This window comes from Bos javanicus, chromosome 22 (genome assembly GCF_032452875.1).
Source record: "Bos javanicus breed banteng chromosome 22, ARS-OSU_banteng_1.0, whole genome shotgun sequence".
NCBI classification, from domain to species: Eukaryota; Metazoa; Chordata; class Mammalia; order Artiodactyla; family Bovidae; genus Bos; species Bos javanicus.
The window spans coordinates 42,295,759-42,315,759 of NC_083889.1; positions in this window are offsets into that span (position 1 = coordinate 42,295,759).

Genomic DNA, 20,001 nt, shown 5'->3' on the forward strand with positions numbered 1-20,001 from the left:
TAGCTTGGTTTACGCGGGAGACCAATAAAACTTCAAGACAAGAAGCTTGCACCACTTATGTAGGCCACAGGCGTCCTTCCGTTCTCCCGAAGGAGAGGAGACACTGAGGCCTCCCCGGTCGGATCTTAGAAGCCCAGGCATAATTAGTAAGCATGGTGGGTTCCGCGCTCCAGATGGACACTCAGCCAGAGTGGGAGAGAGAGCGACATGGGGAGACCAGTATTTCGAGAAACTGATCCCCATTCTTTATTTTCCAGAGTCTGTTTTTATACACTGAGATGTTATACAAAAGTCACGTGGGGACAGCAGTCCTGACTTTTATTAAAGTCAGGTGCTTCACACAAATGTATACAGAGGTCTTAGGGGTGTTACATCATCTTCTGGCCGGGGGGGGGGGGCTGCTGACAATTTATGACCCTCTCCTTGTGACAACGGTCAGTCAACCAGGACACTTATTTCTCCAGGGGTGATTATTCTTAAAACAGACGCCACCCAAATAAAGTTACATTCCTATAGGGTGAGGATAGAGTGGGTTTTAGTTAAGGAAAGAATTTACTTAGCCTAAGGTCTAACATGATTTATATCAAAGGTTAATACTTATTTCTTCTATATATTCATTAATGTGTGAAAGGGCAGGGGATGTGGAGACTTAGCAACAAACATTGGCTCAACAAATGAAAAACCCTTCACCAATACAATTTCTAATCAGCCCATTATACTTATACTAATAGTTTTCTAACTTTTCTAAGGAACCTGTTTTTAGAAGGTTTAAAGCATTTCGTGCCTCTCACGGTTGGGAGGCTGTGAGCAATCACATGTGGCCGGACAAGCCTGTCAGGCAGGCTAGAGAACCTTCAGAGGAGTTTGTAGGTTAAAACACTCTTATCATGCCCAGGAATTATTATTAACTGGAGCTCTAAGTTAACTCCTTCTCCGAAAGAGGTGGTGGGGGACAGCCCCCTGTAAAGTCAGAGGTGTAGGTGAGCACAAAGTAGTAAAGTAGGCAGGCTCTGGTTATGGGGGTAGATGCTCGAGAATTTCCAGGGGGACTCCTGAGGCTCGATCCCGCCTTTGCGTATGTCGAGCCTCCTTCCTCATGACTTTTGCCACGGGCGGAGTACCTCACTCTGGCCCCCAACAGGTAAAAATATTTCTTTTGTTTGTTTTTGCCATGCTAAGTTCTTTCTTTTTACCATGCTAACCACTCTTTTCCCTTCTGGATTTCATGAACTTTCCACTCATGTTTGCTCCTACTACTCACATGATTTTTTTTTTACCATTTAAATCTCTTATGTATTTGAAATCTATCTTAATATTCATTATGAGGAATATATCCAATTTTATATATGTCACAATGGCTGTTTAGTTTATTCCAATACCACTTATTAAAAGTTCATAATTTCCCATAGGTTTGGTATGCTGCTTTTATAGTGTACATAATAGCATATAGTGTTGCCATTCACAATGAAGTCCATGGGTTTTCCATCTTGTTCCATTAGTCTGGCCATCTGTTCAGACATCATGATCACTCTGTTTTAGATAAGTTTTCTTTTTTTTAATATGTAGTTGGTCTATCCCACTCCCATTGCTCTACTTTTCCAGTGACTTCCTACATACATTATATGATTCTTTTAAGTGAAATTTATAATCCATTTTTCTATTTCCAAGAAAAATAATCTGATAGTCATTGGAGGGGGGCTTTGTTAAACTTATAAATTAACTTAGGGAAAATTGACCTCTATATGATGTTTCCTCTATCTATTCAAGTTTACAATATGACATTCCATATGTTCAAACTAATTTTTGCATGCAGATGACACCACCCTTATGGCAGAAAGTGAAGAGGAACTCAAAAGCCTCTTGATGACGGTGATAGAGGAGAGTGAAAACATTGGCTTAAAACTCAACATTCAAAAAACTAAGATCATGGCATCCAGTCCCATTACTTCATGGGAAATAGATGGGGAAACAGTGGAAACAGTGTCAGACTTTATTTTTCTGGGCTCCAAAATCACTGCAGATGGTGACTGCAGCCATGAAATTAAAAGATGCTTACTCCTTGGAAGGAAAGTTATGACCAACCTGGACAGCATATTGAAAAGCAGAGACATTACTTTGCCAACAAAGGTTCGTCTAGTCAAGGCTATGGTTTTTCCAGTGGTCATGTATGGATGTGAGAGTTGGACTGTGAAGAAGGCTGAGCGCTGAAGAATTGATGCTTTTGAACTGTGGTGTTGGAGAAGACTCTTGAGAGTCCCTTGGACTGCGAGGAGATCCAACCAGTCCATTCTGAAGGAGATCAGCCCTGGGATTTCTTTGGAAGGAATGATGCTAAAGCTGAAACTCCAGTACTTTGGCAACCTCATGTGAAGAGTTGACTCATTGGAAAAGACTCTGATGCTGGGAAGGATTGGGGGCAGGAGGAGAAGGGGACGACAGAGGATAAGATGGCTGGATGGCATCACTGACTCGATGGACGTGAGTCTGAGTGAACTCTGGGAGTTGGTGATGGACAGGGAGGCCTGGCGTGCTGTGATTCATGGGGCCGCAAGGAGTCAGACACGAATGAGCGACTGAACTGAACTGAGACCATTTTATAATTTTCTTCATTATGTGTATTAGTCGCTCAGCTGTGTCCGACTCTTTGTGACCCCATGGACTGTAGCCCACCAGGCTCCTCTGTCCGTGGAATTCTCCAGGAAAGAACACTGGAGTGGATGGCCATTCCCTTCTCCATTTCTTCATTATATGTTTTGGATGTTTCTTTTTAAATTTGTTCTTATTTATTTTAATTTGGGTATAATAAAGTGAGTCTTTTTTTTTTCTTTTTTTCTTTTTTAACTTTACAATATTGTATTGGTTTTGCCATATATCAACATGAATCCGCCACAGGTATACGCATGTTCCCCATCCTGAACCCTTCTCCCTCCTCCCTCCCCATACCATCCCTATTTTCTATTTTCTATTACATTTTTTCTATTACATCTCCTACACAATTTCTTTCTCTATATAATAAAGCTACTGCTTTGAATGTTGATTTATAATCTACTACTTTACTCAATCATTTTATTCCTTGTATTAGCCTTCCACTGATGCGTAGGGCTTTTTGGATAACTAAGAATATCATCTGAAAATAGAAATCATTTTTCTTTTTTTCAAATTCTTATGCTTCTAACTGCTTTCTCCTATCTAAGTGCTGCCACCTTCAGAGGCCTCAGAGCTGTGTCCCAGGACACAACTTACTTAAGTGATTTTGTTAATATCGCAACGCAGTGTAAATTAATAGTGTGTTTATAGTTGCCATGTTTAGTATAAATATGTCCCAAATACTGTCTTCTTATATATAGGAACATTATTCTGCTCACTTTACTAGAGATTTTTTTCTTCTAATAACTGTAATCCCTTTTTTGGTATTCATATTTAGGGGAAATGAGTTTTCCTATACTTAGTAAAGAGGGTGGGTCAGAATAATAATACATGGTTGGAAAGTAAAATTTAGAAGAAGTGACACTAATAATCAAAGCAACAAAAAATATAAAACATGTAGTGGTAAAATTAACAAAATATGTGCAAGGCCTACACATAGAAAACTACAAACACTGCTGGAGGAAATTACAGAATGTTTGAGTAAATGGAGAGAAAGCACATTCATGGGTTAAGAGACTCAATGTTAATAAGCTACCAATTCTTCCCTAACTGAAAATTCAAAAATATATGGAGATAAACTAACACACTTTTAAATAAACACATAGGTCAAAGAAGAAATCTTAAGAAAAACTTAAAACTGTTTTTTAACTAAATGAAAATGAAAACACAACTCATTACAGTTCATGGGATATGGTGAAAGCAGTACTTAGAAGGATATTTATATGAATCTATATAATAGAAAAGAATAAAAGTGTAAATTAATAATCTAAGTTTCCACATTAGAAACCTCTAAAAAAAGAAGACTACACTAAACCAAGCAGGAGAAAAGAAATGCTAATAGAGTAGAAATAGATTTAATTGAAAACAGGAAATCAACAGATAAAGAGCTATGAAATCAAAACCTGTTTCTTGGGGCTTCTCTGGTGGCTCAATGGTAAAGAATCCACCTGCCAATGAAGGAGACATGGCTTTGATCCTGGTCTAGGATGATCTCACATGTTGTGGAGCAACGAAGTCCATGTGCCACAACTACTGAGCCTGTGCTCTAGAGCCCGGGGACTGCAACTCCTGAGCCCACGTGCCACAGCTACTGAAGCCTGAGTGCCCTAGAGCTTGTGCATCACAACCAGGGAAGCCACTGCCATGAGAAGCCAGCACACTGCCACTGGAGAGTAGTCCCCCCTCACCACAGCTAAACAAAGTCCACATGGCAACAGAGATCCACAACAGCCTAAAAAATAAATCAAAAAGTAAATAAATAAATCTTTTAAAGCCTGCTTTTTTGAAAAGATCAGTAAAATTGATAAGCTTCCAGACAAAGAGGACACAAATTACCAATGTCAGAAATGAGCTATACAAATTATCAATGTCACTACAAAACCCATGGACATTAATGGATAAGAAAGGAATATTCTGAACAGCTAACTGTATTCTCACAGATCTGACAACCTAGATGAAATGGATCAATTCCTTGAAGACCAAAACTCAAACAAGAATAAATAGACAATGTGAATAGGCCTATATTTATTAAAGATATTTAATCAGTAATTAATAACTTTTTAAGACAGAAATCACCAGGCCAAGATGGCCTCACTGGTGATATCTACCAAACATTGATGAAAGAAATCATATCAACTTTTTAAAAATCTTTTTCAGAGGATAGAAGCAGAGAGAAAGTGGCACAACAGGAACTCTTACTCATTGCTGGTAGGAATGCAAACGGTACAGTCACTTTGGAAGGTAGTTTGGTGATGTCTCACAAACTAAATATACTCTCACCATGTGTGTGTGTTGGTCGCTCAATTGCGTCTGCCTTTTTGAGACCCCTTGGACTGTAGCCTCCTAGGCTCCTCTGTCCATAGAATTCTCCAGGCAAGAATACTGCAGCAGGTTGCCATTTCCTTCTTCAAGGGATCTTCCTAACCCAGGGATTGAACCTGGGTCTCCTGCATTGCAGGCAGATTCTTTACCATCTTAGCCACCAGGGCAGGTACTCTTAATATACTCTTACCATACAATTGAGTATTCGCACTCTTTGGTATTTATCCAAAGGAGTTGAAAACTTATGCCCACAAAAAAACTCGCAATGGATGTTAACAGTAGCTTTACTCATGATTGTCAAAGCCTGGGGGGAACCAAGATGCCCTTCAGCAGGTGAATGAATAAATCAACTGTGGTCCATCTAGATGTGACTGTGTGCTCAATAGCTTAGTGGTGTCTGCATTTTTGCAATTCCATGGACTGTAGCCCACCAGCTCCATTGTCCATGGAATTTTCCAGGCAGGAATACTGGAGCAGGTTGCCATTTCCTACTCCAGGAGATCTTTCCAACCCAGTGACTAAACCCACATCTTTTGTGTCTCCTGCATTGGCAGGTGGATTCTTTTACCACTGAGCCACTTGGGAAGCCCCTGTATCTATGATGTGAGAGTATTCAGTTCAGTTCAGTTTGGTTCAGTTGCTCAGTCATGTACGACTCTTTGCGACCCCATGAATCACAGCATGCCAGGCCTCCCTGTCCATCACCAACTCCCAGAGGTCACCCAGACTCACATCCATCGATTCAGTGATGCCATCCAGCCATCTCATCCTCTGGTGTCCCCTTCTCCTCCTGCCCCCAATCCTTCCCAGCATCAGAGTCTTTTCCAATGAGTCAACTCTTCGCATGAGGTGGCCAAAGTACTGGAGTTTCAGCTTTAGCATCATTCCTTCCAAAGAAATCCCAGGGCTGATCTCCTTCAGAATGGACTGGTTGGATCTCCTTGCAGTCCAAGGCACTCTCAAGAGTCTTCTCCAGCACCACAGTTCAAAAGCATCAATTCTTCGGTGCTCAGCCTTCTTCACAGTCCAACTCTCACATCCATACATGACCACTGGAAAAACCATAGCCTTGACTAGATGGACCTTTGTTGGCAAAGTAATGTCTCTGCTTTTCAATATGCTATCTAGGTTGGTCATAACTTTTCTTCCAAGGAGTAAGCATCTTTTAATTTCATGGCTGCAGTCACCATCTGCAGTGATTTTGGAGCCCCAAAAATAAAGTCTGACACTGTTTCCACTGTTTCCCCATTTCCCATGAAGTGATGGGACCAGATGCCATGATCTTCGTTTTCTGAATGTTGAGTTTTAAGCCAACTTTTTCACCCTCCTCTTTCACCTTCATCAAGAGGCTTTTTAGTATTAGTCAATGCTAAAAAGAAATAAGCTGTGAAGCCATGAAAGAAATACAGAAGGAAATTAGATACATATAACTAAGTGAAAAAAAATCCATTTCTAAATGCTACATATTATATGGGAATCCAATCTGAAAAACCTATAAACTGTAAAATTATTAGCATTTTAGAAAAAAAAATTATGGGGACACTAAAAAGTCAGTCCTTGCCAGAAGCTGGGGTTTAGGAAGGAAGATATGAATAGGTGGAACACAGAGGATTTTTAGGACTGAAAAAATACTGTGTATGGAACTATAATGATGGTGCATGTCATCATACATTTGTCCAAAGCTATGGAATGTATAACACCAAGAGTGAACCCTGAAGTCTACTGTGGACTCAAGGTGATTATGATACATCAGTGTAAGTTCATCAGTTGTAACAAATGTCCCACTCCTGGGGCGGGGGCGGGGGGGGGGGAGGTGGATATTGATAATAGAGCAGGCTTAGCATATGTGAGGCATAGAGAATATGGGAAAGCCCAGTGAATTCTGCTCAGTATTGCTGTGAACCTAAAACTGCTCTTAAAAAACCAGTCTTTAAAAATTTTGTATGGAAATCCAAGGTCCTCAAATAGTGAAAACTACTTTTCAAAAATCAAAGTTGGAGGATTTAAACGATCTGATTTCAAGGTTTATTATAAAGCTATAGTAATCAAGATAGTTCCAAATATGAAAAGGAGTACATCAAGGCTGTATATTGTCACCCTGCTTATTTAACTTCTATGCAGAGTACATCATGAGAAATGCTGGGCTGGAAGAAACACAAGCTGGAATCAAGATTGCCGGGAGAAATATCAATAACCTCAGATATGCAGATGACACCACCCTTATGGCAGAAAATGAAGAAGAACTAAAGAGCCTCTTGATGAAAGTGAAAGAGAAGAATGAAAAAGTTGGCTTCAAGCTCAACATTCAGAAAACGAAGATCATGGCATCTGGTCCCATTGCTTCATGGCAAATAGATTGGGAAATACTTTGGCCACCTGATGTGAACAGCTGACTGATTGGAAAAGACCCTGATGCTGGGAAAGATTGAGGCCAGGAGGAGAAGGAGACAACAGAGGATGAGATGGTTGGATAGCATCACTGACTCAATGGACATGGGTTTAGGTGGACTCCGGGAGTTGGTGATGGACAGGGAGGCCTGGCGTGCTGCAGTTCATGGGGTCACAAAGAGTCAGACACGACTGAGCGACTGAACTGAACTGAACTGAATCAAGAGTGTAGTATGACATAAAGATAGTCATATAGATTAGTGGAAGAGTCCACAAATTGACCCACATAAATCTGATCAACAGATTTTTGACAAAGATTCCAAGACAATTCAATAGTGTGATTATAGTTCTTTCTAGGAGATGACAACCCACTCCAGTATTCTTGCCTGGAGAATCCCAGGGACAGAGGAACCTGGTGGGCTGCTGTCTATGAGGTCGCACAGCATCAGACACGACTAAAGCGACTTAGCAGCAGCAGTAGCAGTAAATGGAGCTAGAACTGGATCTCTGTATAGGAAAAGAAAAAAACAGAAGATGAACTTCAATCCCCACTTCTCACCATGTGCCAAAATAAACTCAAAAATGTCATAAACTGTAATTTTAAAGTTTAAACTATAAAACTTAAATAAGAAAAAATCTTTATGTTTTTTGGATCAGATGTGTCTGTCACAAATTAAACACAAAAATATCTCATTATAAAAAATGATAAATTGGACTTCATAAAAGGAAAAACTTCCATCCTTCAAAACATACAATGAAGAAAGTGAAACTGCTAGCCACAGACTAACAAAATATTCAAATCAAAAAAAAAAAAAAAGAAAATATCTAAATAAATATATCTGAAAAAGACCTAGTATCAAGAATTTATAAGGAATAGTTTAGCATTCAATAATAATAAGACTAGCAGTCAATAAACATAAGGTTGATTTCATTAAAGAACTCAGTGAGGCCACTACTCTATACCCCTTATGAATTGGTATCTGTTATCCTGAGTCCAGGTGGTGCAGGGGTAAAAGAATCTGCCTACAAGGCAGGAGATATAGGTTTCATCCCTGGGTTGGCAAGATCTCCTGGAGTAGGAAATGGCAACCCACTCTAGTATTCTCGCCCGGGAAATCCCATGGACAGAGAAGCCTGGCAGGCTACAGTTCATGGGGTCACAAAGAGTCAGACACAACTGAGCACGCACACATGTATTCTGAGTCCAAACCTGGTCCCATGACCAGAGCTTAGCAGGACTGCTGACCGCTTGACACTGGTAGAGGTAAATGCACCAAGTTTCAGGAATATTGCTTAATCCATTTCAATTCAACCTTTCGTGCACAACACGGAACAAATTAAAACACAGAGAGCAGGGACTTCATCAAGTTTACAGCCCAGGTTGTAAGAACTGTTTTGAGTCTGGTTTGTTAATAACACTTGTCAACTACAAGTCTGTATGTAAGACAGCAAAGTGGAAAAAGGAAAAGGAATATATAATACAGGGCTCAACAGCTAACACAGTTGTAGAAATTTAAACACTGAAAATTAATTTAATCATAGTTGTGATAGAACTATATCAAGGGATTAATTGAAATACTCTCTATTTTCCGGAAGCTAGGATGTTAGAGAGAAATTAAGATTTAAGTCAGAAATCACATCTTATAAAATGTACATTGACTCGTGGAGTTATACCAAACTGAACAATCATATTCAATAAACTGTCACAATGAACATCAGACTCCTATTTACAAGATTGGACCACTGATAAACTGATGCAAGGATAATTCTGCATGGTCTCAAGGTTTCTAAAAAATAAAATCATTGATATTCCATAAGCGAGGTCTGACCAATCTGTGCTAAAATCACCATAAATTTTATAATACCCCTTTCCTACCTCCTATTGAGACTCATCTTTGTTCTGCATAATGTGGGGTCTCCTTTGCTGCAGCAAATAATAAGACTAACTGCTGATTTCAGGTGTGTTCCTAACGGTCTCTTGCTGATAAAGAAAGAAGAATGGGAAGACAGAAAGAATAGAGTATGTGGTGACAGATTCTTATCCTCCATAGTTGGAAGTGAATAGATGATGCATAAGATATAAACCAAAAAGCAACAATAAAAGCATGCTATTTAAACATAGAGAGATAAGCATCAAAAGAATCACTGAAGGAAACTGAAAATGGTTGCCTTACAGAATAAGTTAGAAGACTATCCTTTTGTTTAAAATCTTGCACAACTATTTGAATCTTTAAGCTATTTGCACATATAACTTTAATGCTAATGAAATTAATTTGAAAATAATAAACTAGACAGTTATTTCAGGACAAAAGAAGAATGAACAGCCATATTTTATTGTTTATCTGAATTTATAGACTAATATTCCTACCCACTTTTAATGTATTCATTCAACAAATACCTATTAATATTTATTTAACACCACTAGGCACCAGACACTATTCTAGGTAATGGGGATACACTAGAGAAAAGGAGACCAAAAAAAAAAAAACACTGCCCCAGAGCCTACTGATTTTAATTTTAATTATAGATAGAGAACAGGGCAGGAAACTTCTAAAATGAATCTGAAGCATCTTGTAGTAACAGAATGTAAAAAAGTACTCCAAAAAGAATTTCAATAATGGGTACATGACAAAGAGATATAGAAGCCAACTGATAGAGCTCACAATGGTCAAAGATGTAAGAATTTTAGCAACAAAATAAAGGAATATTAGATTAGCCCAAAGTATACATTAAATACATGAGTCCATATTGATAGAAAGAAAGCAAGAGGAAAGAAAGAACAAATTTCCGAAGAAAAAGAATTTCAAATAATTTCTATAGCTACTCCACACTTACCTGTGAGCTGTGTATAGTGACTTCCTTCCCAAAAGTACATTATGGAAAGGAGGACAAAAGAATAACTTTATAGTGGAGAAACCTGACAAACACTACCTCAGCTAAGTAATCAAGGTCAACATCAATAATGAGAAAGTCATGTTCGTAATATTTACTTGACGTGATGGATGAAAATGGTACTTTACTTTTCTGGTCTTCCAACCAAAAAGTCTTAACTCCAGGTTAATCATGAGGAAAAACATCAACATATCCCAGTTGGAGGACAGTCTACAAAATATTCAACCAGTACACCTCAAAACTGTGAAGGTCAACAAAAATAAGGAAAATCTGAGAAACAGTTACAGCCAAGAGGAGCCTAAAGATAGATAATTAAATATAATATCCTGAATGAGATTCCAGACAGAGGAGGGACATTAGGTAAAAACTAATGAAACCTGAATAAAGTATGAACTTTATTACAAATAGGATATCAGTATTAGTTTATTAATTATAACATATATGCCACACTAATGTAAGGTGCTAATAATAGAGGAAACTAGAAACAGGGTACGTGGACAGTCTGTACTATCTCTGCATTTTTCTGTAAATCTAAAACTACTTTTTAAAATAAAGCTTATTTTCAAAATTTTGAACAAATGAAAAAATACATACATATATATATATTCAGATTGGCAATTTAGCAATTAGGGTCTACTCTGCTCTTCAAAAATAACAATATCTACTAGTTAGCTAAGTCTCCTCATCATGTGCTTTATTGAACAGACTGTCTAAAAGCCAAGATTATGAATTCCAAATTGAATATTCTAGAAAAATGTGTAAAATGGACATATGCTTAAATATCAAAAGTACCTCTCTCTAGGGTGAAATCACAGGTGAACTTCCTGTTGCTTTCTGTATTTTCCAAGTTATCCACAATGAGCATGTAGTACACATAGTATTTCAAAAGGTAACAAAATAATAATAATAATAAAAGAAAATGTGATTTTGGTAAAATTTACAATTAAATAATTTACATTCATGTGCTGCAGAAGGCATCTTAGAGGAAGAGAAAGAATATTCTACAAATACTGGATGCCAGTCACTGGGCTGGGCACCTAACATGCATTACTTCGTTTAGGTGTGTAAAATAAGAATGTCCTTGAATTGAATCACATTTGGAGAGTAATTTTATGTTTCTGAAGCCGTTGTAAGTTTAAGGCAAAAATGCTAAAGCATGCTTTTTAGAATTCCAATCAGACATTTTTTGCTCTTACGCTAAAAGCACAATTAGTTACCCACCACCTAACATGCCATCTATTTTTTTTTCGTCACACATTTTTATTTGATCCACTTCTGAAGAGAAGCCAATACACCATGTCCTGCTGATGTATAAATCTCTTAAACTAATTTTATGCTTCATTGTAAAATAATTGATTTGTGATTCACAGGACATTAATTAACTCATATAAGCCTTTAATAGTAAGTAAATAATTAAGTTTCGAAAATGATAGAACATAATTGTGTTTAAAGGGACTCTTTTCCACAGTTTGGTTTTGTTTGTTTGCTTTTTATGTTACATAAAATAAAGATGGAGAAAAATTTTAATCACACTGATCACAGAGTTAGAATCGCAAATTTCATATCTGTGTCAATATCTTTACATAGAGCTCCATTTTCTGTGAAAGCATATATTGAAATCAAAACTACAATCAATAACAAGCATATATTGTTTTTGCAAGTGAGTACACAAAGTGGATGCTCAGCAAATTTACATATTTGTGGATTTCTTCTATAAAGATTTCCAACACACTTGAAAAAGCTGTTTTTTCTTCTAACATCTTTTTCTGGAGGTGATTGCTAAATTTCATAAAGTGACAATAATGTAATTATTGAATGCTGGCCCAATATTTTGTTATATTAATACAACAAAATATTATAGTTGTATTAATATAACAAAATTATATTTATATAATTTTTATATAACAAAATATATTAGTCTGATCTAATCCTTACAATAATCTGTCATATACATGCTATTATCCCCAGTTTAAAAGGAATTTGTCTAAAGTCACATGGCAGTAGGTAGAAAAGCCATGTTTCAAACCTATGAAATAAGGAAGAACTTATTCCAAAGTCCAAAGTCTTAACCATCCTGCTGACTGTGCGTTAGCATCAGGGTCTGCCTTTAACACAGAGTTAGATTTGGTTCCCCCCTACTTTTCAGCTCCCATTGGTTAGTTGAACTTGCCCTAGTTCTGTCCCACTGTGTCTAAACTACCCTCATCTCTCACCTAGACTTCTGCAGTAGACTCCTATCTATGAGTCTCAAGGTCTTCCTAACTCTTTCTTTATGTCCCTTTCCTCCACCCCCTCCCCTGGCCTCAATCCATTCTCCGCACTGTAAACACAATGATCTCCTCAAACCATGTGGCCTATAAGCCACGATCTGTTTGCTACATGACTATCCACCTTCATATTGCACGATGCTACCCTTCATCCTGCACGATGATACCCTTCATCCTGGGGGCTCCTGACACACAGGTCTTCGTCACACATGAAAATGTACCATACTCTCTCCTATCACAGGGCCATTGTATATGCTGTTCCGTCTTCCAGGATCACTCTTTGCCTAGTTAACTCCTACTTACCTTTCACATAACAACTCATAATCATGGCATTGGGAAGCCTTCCTTGACCTCCATATGAAGACATTACTCCTCCTATTAAAAGCACTCTGGCAACGTGCATCTCAGTCCTTTTACATACTGCCACTACAACGATATGCTTGTTTCTGTGATTACTTGATTAGTGTCTGTTAAAGTCCCTAGGCCCTATCTTATACCAGATAAGCCCAGTGAGGGCAAGGACAACTCTGTTTGCTCTTGCACACACAGTTTCAGCATCCAACAAATGCCAACAAATGAGCAACTATTACCACTCTCTACTAACATCATCTTGTAGGGACTACAATCCTTCTCCTATGGGAAGAATCTTCTCTGTGTCTCAATCAGGTCAAAGATGGGGGTAAAAAATAGGGCAAGGTAGGGAGAGAAATAAAACAGTAGTAGTGGCCGCAGAATACACCCCCTGGGATCCATGGACAAGAATTTCAACAGCTACTTTAAATTCTAGGTGTTAGTTTCAAATGTATATCTTTAGCTTTCAACCTGTACTACAAATTTAAATGTCTATTCCACTTGAATTTCTTTTTTTTCTTCCAGTTTTATTGAGATATAATTGACATTCAGCACTAAGGTGTGCAGCATAATGATGTGACATATATATCATGAAATGATTACCACAATAAGCTTAGCGAACACTGATCATCTCATATAGACACAACATTTTTAAAATAGAAAAAAAAAAGTTTCTTCTGATGAGAACTCTCGGCAACTTTCATATATAATATACAGCAGCACTAATTACATTTATCATGTTGTACATTACAATCCTAGGCTTGCTTATCTCATAACTGGAAATTTGTACCTTTTGACCACCTTCATCTAATTCTTCCCTCCCCAACTTAGCCTCTAATCTCTCTTTCTATGAGTTTGCCGTTTTTTTGAAATATAATTGACCTATAATACTACATTAGCTCCTGATATATAGTGATTCAACATTTTAGTGTATTTCAAAATGATCACCATGGTAAGTCTATTTACCATCTGTCACCATACAAAGATATTATATAATCATGGACTCCACATATTGTACATTTCATGCCTGTGACTCCTGTATTTTGTAAGTGAGAATGTGTACCACTTTTTCTAAAAGGCATTTCAAATTTAACATGTCCCAACTTGAGCTAATTTAATTTCTCCTACAAACTCTCCCTAGTTTTCCCCCACCACAATAAATGGTATCACCATGAATCCAAATGCTTGGGCCAAATACCTAGGAATCATGCCTGTCTCTCCTCTTTCTCATGTACCCTACGTATAAATTCAAATCTACCCCCTGTTCAAAACCCTCCAATAACTCCCCATAATACTTAGAATAAAATCCAAAATCTTTATTTCACCTTAAGGCTCTTTGTAATGCGGTCATTCATCACCTTTTTGATCTCAGTTGCTCTCTTTCTCACAAGAGTTAGCATCATTGGCTTCCTTCCAAGGCACAATTCACATATTCCCTTATTGAGAATTCTTTCCTCATTACCATCTCTACATAACTCCCACTATTGCTGTATAGCTGTTTATCTCTTTTTCTTTCTTAATAGAACTTATCACTACTGACATTAAATTATATAATTATTTATATGTTTATTCATTGTGACTCCACACTATATTGTAAACCCCTCAAAGGTTATCTATCCTGTCAAGTATCCTGAAGATTAATAATTATCCTATGAATGAATGAACATAATTTTCAATGTTCAACTATTTTGAATTATGTAACAGTTTGAATTTTTCATGTTAACTAGATTTTGAATATGAAATAAATGAACTATTTCATAACTAGTGTTAAAAAGGACAGCAATGTAGAATGCAATGGATAGCTAAGAATGATTATAAACCTGTACAAAGCAGTTGTTAAAAAAAAAAAAAAGCTTTATTGTTGTGGTTTCTTAATTGGTTTAAAAACTTCAGAGTCAGAAAAGTTGTCTCCTTTATTGTTTCCCTTTAGCTCGCCTCTATAAAGTCTGTCATCAAGCTCTACTCATGACAATATCATGGCAAAAATACTGTTTGTCTATGAAAAGACTACATAACTTATAAGGAAAAGACAATGGCATTCAAGGAAGTGAAGTCATTAAGTGACTCACCCTGTGATTACTCAGTAAGTAAAGCTTAAGAGATGTGGAAAGCTCACTATTGATTTTTCTTTCTTTATGTTATCCTAACATTAATACCAAAAATAACAAATTTCTGATTCAAGCAAAAAAGAAAAAGATGACAGGCAAATTAACACCATAGTTTCTATTTTAGATAATGGATATTTCACCCTAAAATTTCCAGCATGCCAGAAGAGAACTAAGAGAACTCTTTGTTTTATTCAAGTATAGTTGATTTACAATGGTGTGTTAATTTCTGCTGTACAGCAAAGTGATTCAGTTATATATATATAATATATATATGTGTATATATAAATGAATATATATATACATTCTTTTTCATGTTTTTTTCCATTATGGTTTATTTAGGATATTAAATACAGTTTACTATGCTGTACTGTTGGACCTTGCTTATCCATTCTACACATAATAGCTGGCATCTGTTAATCCCAAACTCATAATCCATTCCTCCTCCAGCCACCTACTCCCTTGGCAACCACCAGTCTGTGCTCTATGTCTGTGAGTCTGTTTCTGTTCGGTAGATAGGTTCATTTGTATCATATGCTACAATCCACATATAAGTTATATCATATGGTATATGTCTTTCTCTCTCTGAATTACTACACTTAGTATGAAAATCTCTAGGTCCATCCACGTTTTGTAAATGGTATTGTTTCATTGTTTCTTATGACCGAGTAAGATTCTATTGTTCTATGTACCACATCTTTATCCATTCATCTGTCAATAGATGTTTAGGTTGTGTCCATGTCTTGGCTACTGTGAATCGTGCTACTGTGAACATAGTGATGCATATATATGCACATATCTTTTTGAACTGTAGCTTTCTCCATATATATGTCCAGGAGTGGGATTGCTGAATCATATGGAAATTGTATTTTTAGTTTTTCGAGGAACGTCCTTACTGTTTTCCATTGTGGCTGCACCAATTTATATTCCTACCAACAGTATAGGAGGGTTCCCTTTTCTCCACACCCTCTCCAGCATTTGCTATTTGTAAATATTTTGGTGATGTCCATTCTGACTGGTGTGAGGTGGTACCTCACTGTAATTTTGGTTTGCATTTCTAACAGAACTCTTCAAAGGACTCATATCTACTTAATTAAGCAGGTCGGAGAAGCTGGGAGTCAGCCTCAGCATTCCACTTGCCCATGCTCCACACCATCCTTTTCCACGCCCCATCATCCAATCAATTGAGTCTATCAGTTTTATATACTAAATGTGTCTCGAAGTCATCAGTTTATTGCTTTAGGTAGCCACTTTCCTAACCCTCTTACTTGGATTACAAAACAGCTTCCTGAAAGTTCTCCCCACATTCACATTTTTTCCCTTCAGATCCATTCTCCAGTCTATAGTAAAGTGATTCCTTGGAAATACACAGCAGCTTCTTTCTGCCCTTAGGACGGTCTTAACATGAGCTAAGGAGAAGGCAATGGCACCCCACTCCAGTACTCTTGCCTGGAGAATCCCAGGGATGGGGGAGCCTGGTGGGCTGCCATCTCTGGGGTCGCACAGAGTCGGACACGACTGAAGCGACGCAGCAGCAACATGAGCTAACAGATGTATGTATTTTGGCCTCTACCTAATTCCCCAACCTCATCTTATACCACTCTTGCCTTTACTCTTTCCACTTGAAACACATCATTCTCCTGTTAGTTCCTTGGAAGTGCAGACCTTTTTTTTCCCCCCCACTTCAGTACCTTCTCACAAACATCATTCTGATTTCAGATTAAAGGTTGCTTCCTTTAAGGAAGTCTGCCAGCGCCTCCTGGTTCTGGCATAGAGGTTCTCCTATTAAAAACCTTCATAGCTCTCTGTAATTTCTGTTCCAACATGTGTCACAATTTTACACTTATTTATTTAATATTTTCCTTCTACATCATACTGTAAGCTCCTTGAAAGCAAGAACAATGATAGTGTAGCTCACTATTTTATTCCAACACTTAGCATAAAACCCAGTATATCATGGAAACTCTAAATATTTGTCACATAATAATAGCCTGAGATGAGGAGAAATGGTCAAATGCTGCCATATGCAATTTAGGTTACATTTAAGAGCATTTCCCAAGCACCATTGAACACTGCAATGGAGCTCCAAAAAAAGGCTGAAGAATCATCACCTGTGGAGACTTTAAAACAGGATATATTTATATCTGTCTAGAGCTGCACTGCTCAATATAGTAGCCACTAGCCACATGGGGATATTGAGTTCTTAAAATCTGACTAATCCTAATTGAGATGTGGTATAAGTATAAAATGCACCACAGGTTTCAGAGACCTGAAAAAAAAAGTAAAATATATGATCAATACTTTTTATATTGATCACATGTTGAAATAATATTTTGGTAATACTGGGTTAAAAATACATTGCTAAACTTAGTTTTACTTCTTCTTACCTTTTTTAATGTGACTACTAGGAAATTTAAAATATATTGTATTTCTATGGGCTGTGATGGCTTATATATTTCAGGATGATACTGCCTGAAGATAAGCATGACACAGTGAGACAAACTATTCACATGGATTTGAATACTGTAAGAAGTCATGAAGAATCTCCTTCTGTTAGCACTGTTTTTCTATCTTCCAATACTCCCCAGCTCCACTTGATGTTGCCTGTGCTACTTCACCACATGTCCAAATATTTGTTCAACATATTTCCCCACTTGGTCAAACAATACTTAACAGGCTGAATTTCAAAGCCCCTTCTCGTGCTTTCATTTAATCAGTATCCTAAAGGCTGACATAAAATGTGCAAAATTCAGCTTTCTTATAATACTTTACTGGATTCTAAATTCTAGTTTGTTGACAGAGACAACAAACAGATAGAATCTGTTTAGTTTGGGACTGTTTAGTTTAGCTTGTCTAGTTTGGGACAGTTGGCATGATGAGTCATTTCTATCCAAAGTGGAGCCAAACAGTGAAAGAACTGTTTAGAATTGCAGACATAGGGTTCTACAGATTCTCTTTCTACCGCTGAAAGTTACACCCCTCCTCAGAATTTTCTTTGTATTCCTACTACAGTTTGCCCATGTCATTTTTACATGTTGTCTTCTTCCTCTTAAGATCTTGAGACAAGTGAATGTATGGATTTATCTTTGTATCCCCAGCCTCTAACCTAACACAGTGCCTGGCACAAAGTAGGCACTCAATAAATCTTTTCTAGAATGTGTTGAATGAGGAAAAACACTCTGATCACTCCTTGACTCTAATGTCAACACTTACTACAGATTCAATTTATGAGTTTATACTTAATGAACAATCATCCAGGGGTTAATTTAGGAGCATTTCATGAGTGTGTGTTTGGAGTGGCTATATCAAAGATAGAGTCTTAAAACTTCCCTATAATGATAAGGACTTTAAGCATTTCACAGGTTCCATACACATTAACTGAATAACAAATTGTAATTCTTAGACCAAGCATGAATCCCAGTTACAGGTGAAGGACCTGACCAGGGATTGTTCTTAGCATCCCTGATCTCTTAGGCCACAGGCTAAGCTTATGTATAAAATTATTATTCACACAGCTTAGTGAGTATACCAGCAAAATTATAAGCTAAGTTTGGGATAAGCTGCTACCACTGAAATATGAAGGTTGAATGATTCCTTCTGAACAGAAACACTACAGGGCATAAAGATGATTGAAAAACTACATCAAGAGTATGTACTAAAAATTTATCTTAGGCAATTAGGTCTAGGTGAGTAGAGCAACAGAGTAGTTGCATGTACATGATGGACTAATATATACAACCTTCACATTTGACCAGGAGCAATCAAGCTCTTGCTTCAACACAAGGACACCGAGAAGCACAGCAGCATGCATGTTGATGGCCAGAAATCAACACAAGGAGACAAATAACTTTGGTACCTGACAGCTTGAGAGAGTTGCTTCATTTCAGCAAAAGTATAAGGCAACCTAACTAGGTGAAGGACAGTGCAGCAAATATCCATAGTTTTAGAAGTTTCTGCTAGTCAGAGGCAGTCCAAGTATAATCTTGGGCTGATTTCAACATCTGAATGAAATATGAACATTAACCACTCAGGAATAAATAAGTTAGAAATTCAATTTGGGGGATTTCAACTGGATGATTCTCATTGAGGAGTTACAATCTCAAGTCAGAAGAGATTTTGCATCATAGCAGATTTTTCTTCCATACTAATAAAGCCTAAGTAGCAAGGGCAGAAATAAATGCAAAAGAAACAAAAGAGACCATAGCAAAAATCAACAAAGCCAAAAGCTGGTTCCTTGAAAGGATAAATAAAATTGACAAACCATTAGCCAGATTCATCAAGAAACAAAGGGAGAAAAATCAAATCAATAAAATTAGAAATGAAAATGAAGAGATCACAACAGACAACACAGAAATACAAAGGAACATAAGAGACTACTATCAGCAATTATATGCCAATAAAATGGACAACTTGGAAGAAGTGAACAAATTCTTAGAAAAGTACAACTTTCCAAAACTGCACCAGGAAGAAATAGAAAATCTTAACAGACCCATCACAAGTACGGAAATTTAAACTGTAATCAGAAATCTTCCAGCAAACAAAAGCCCAGGTCCAGACGGCTTCACAGCTGAATTCTACCAAAAATTTAGAGAACAGCTAACACCTATCCTGCTCAAACTCGTCCAAAAAATTGCAGAGGAAGGTAAACTTCCAAACTCATTCTATGAGGCCACCATCACCCTAATACCAAAACCTGACAAAGATCCCACAAAAAAAGAAAACTACAGGCCAATATCACTGATGAACATAGATGCAAAAATCCTTAACAAAATTCTAGCAAACAGAATCCAACAACACATTAAAAAGATCATACACCATGACCAGGTGGGCTTTATCCCAGGGATGCAAGGATTCTTCAATATCCACAAATCAATCAATGTAATACACCACATTAACAAGTTGAAAAATAAAAGCCATATGATTATCTCAATAGATGCAGAGAAAGCCTTTGACAAAATTCAACATCCATTTATGATAAAAACTCTCCAGAAAGCAGGAATAGAAGGAATATACCTCAACATAATAAAAGC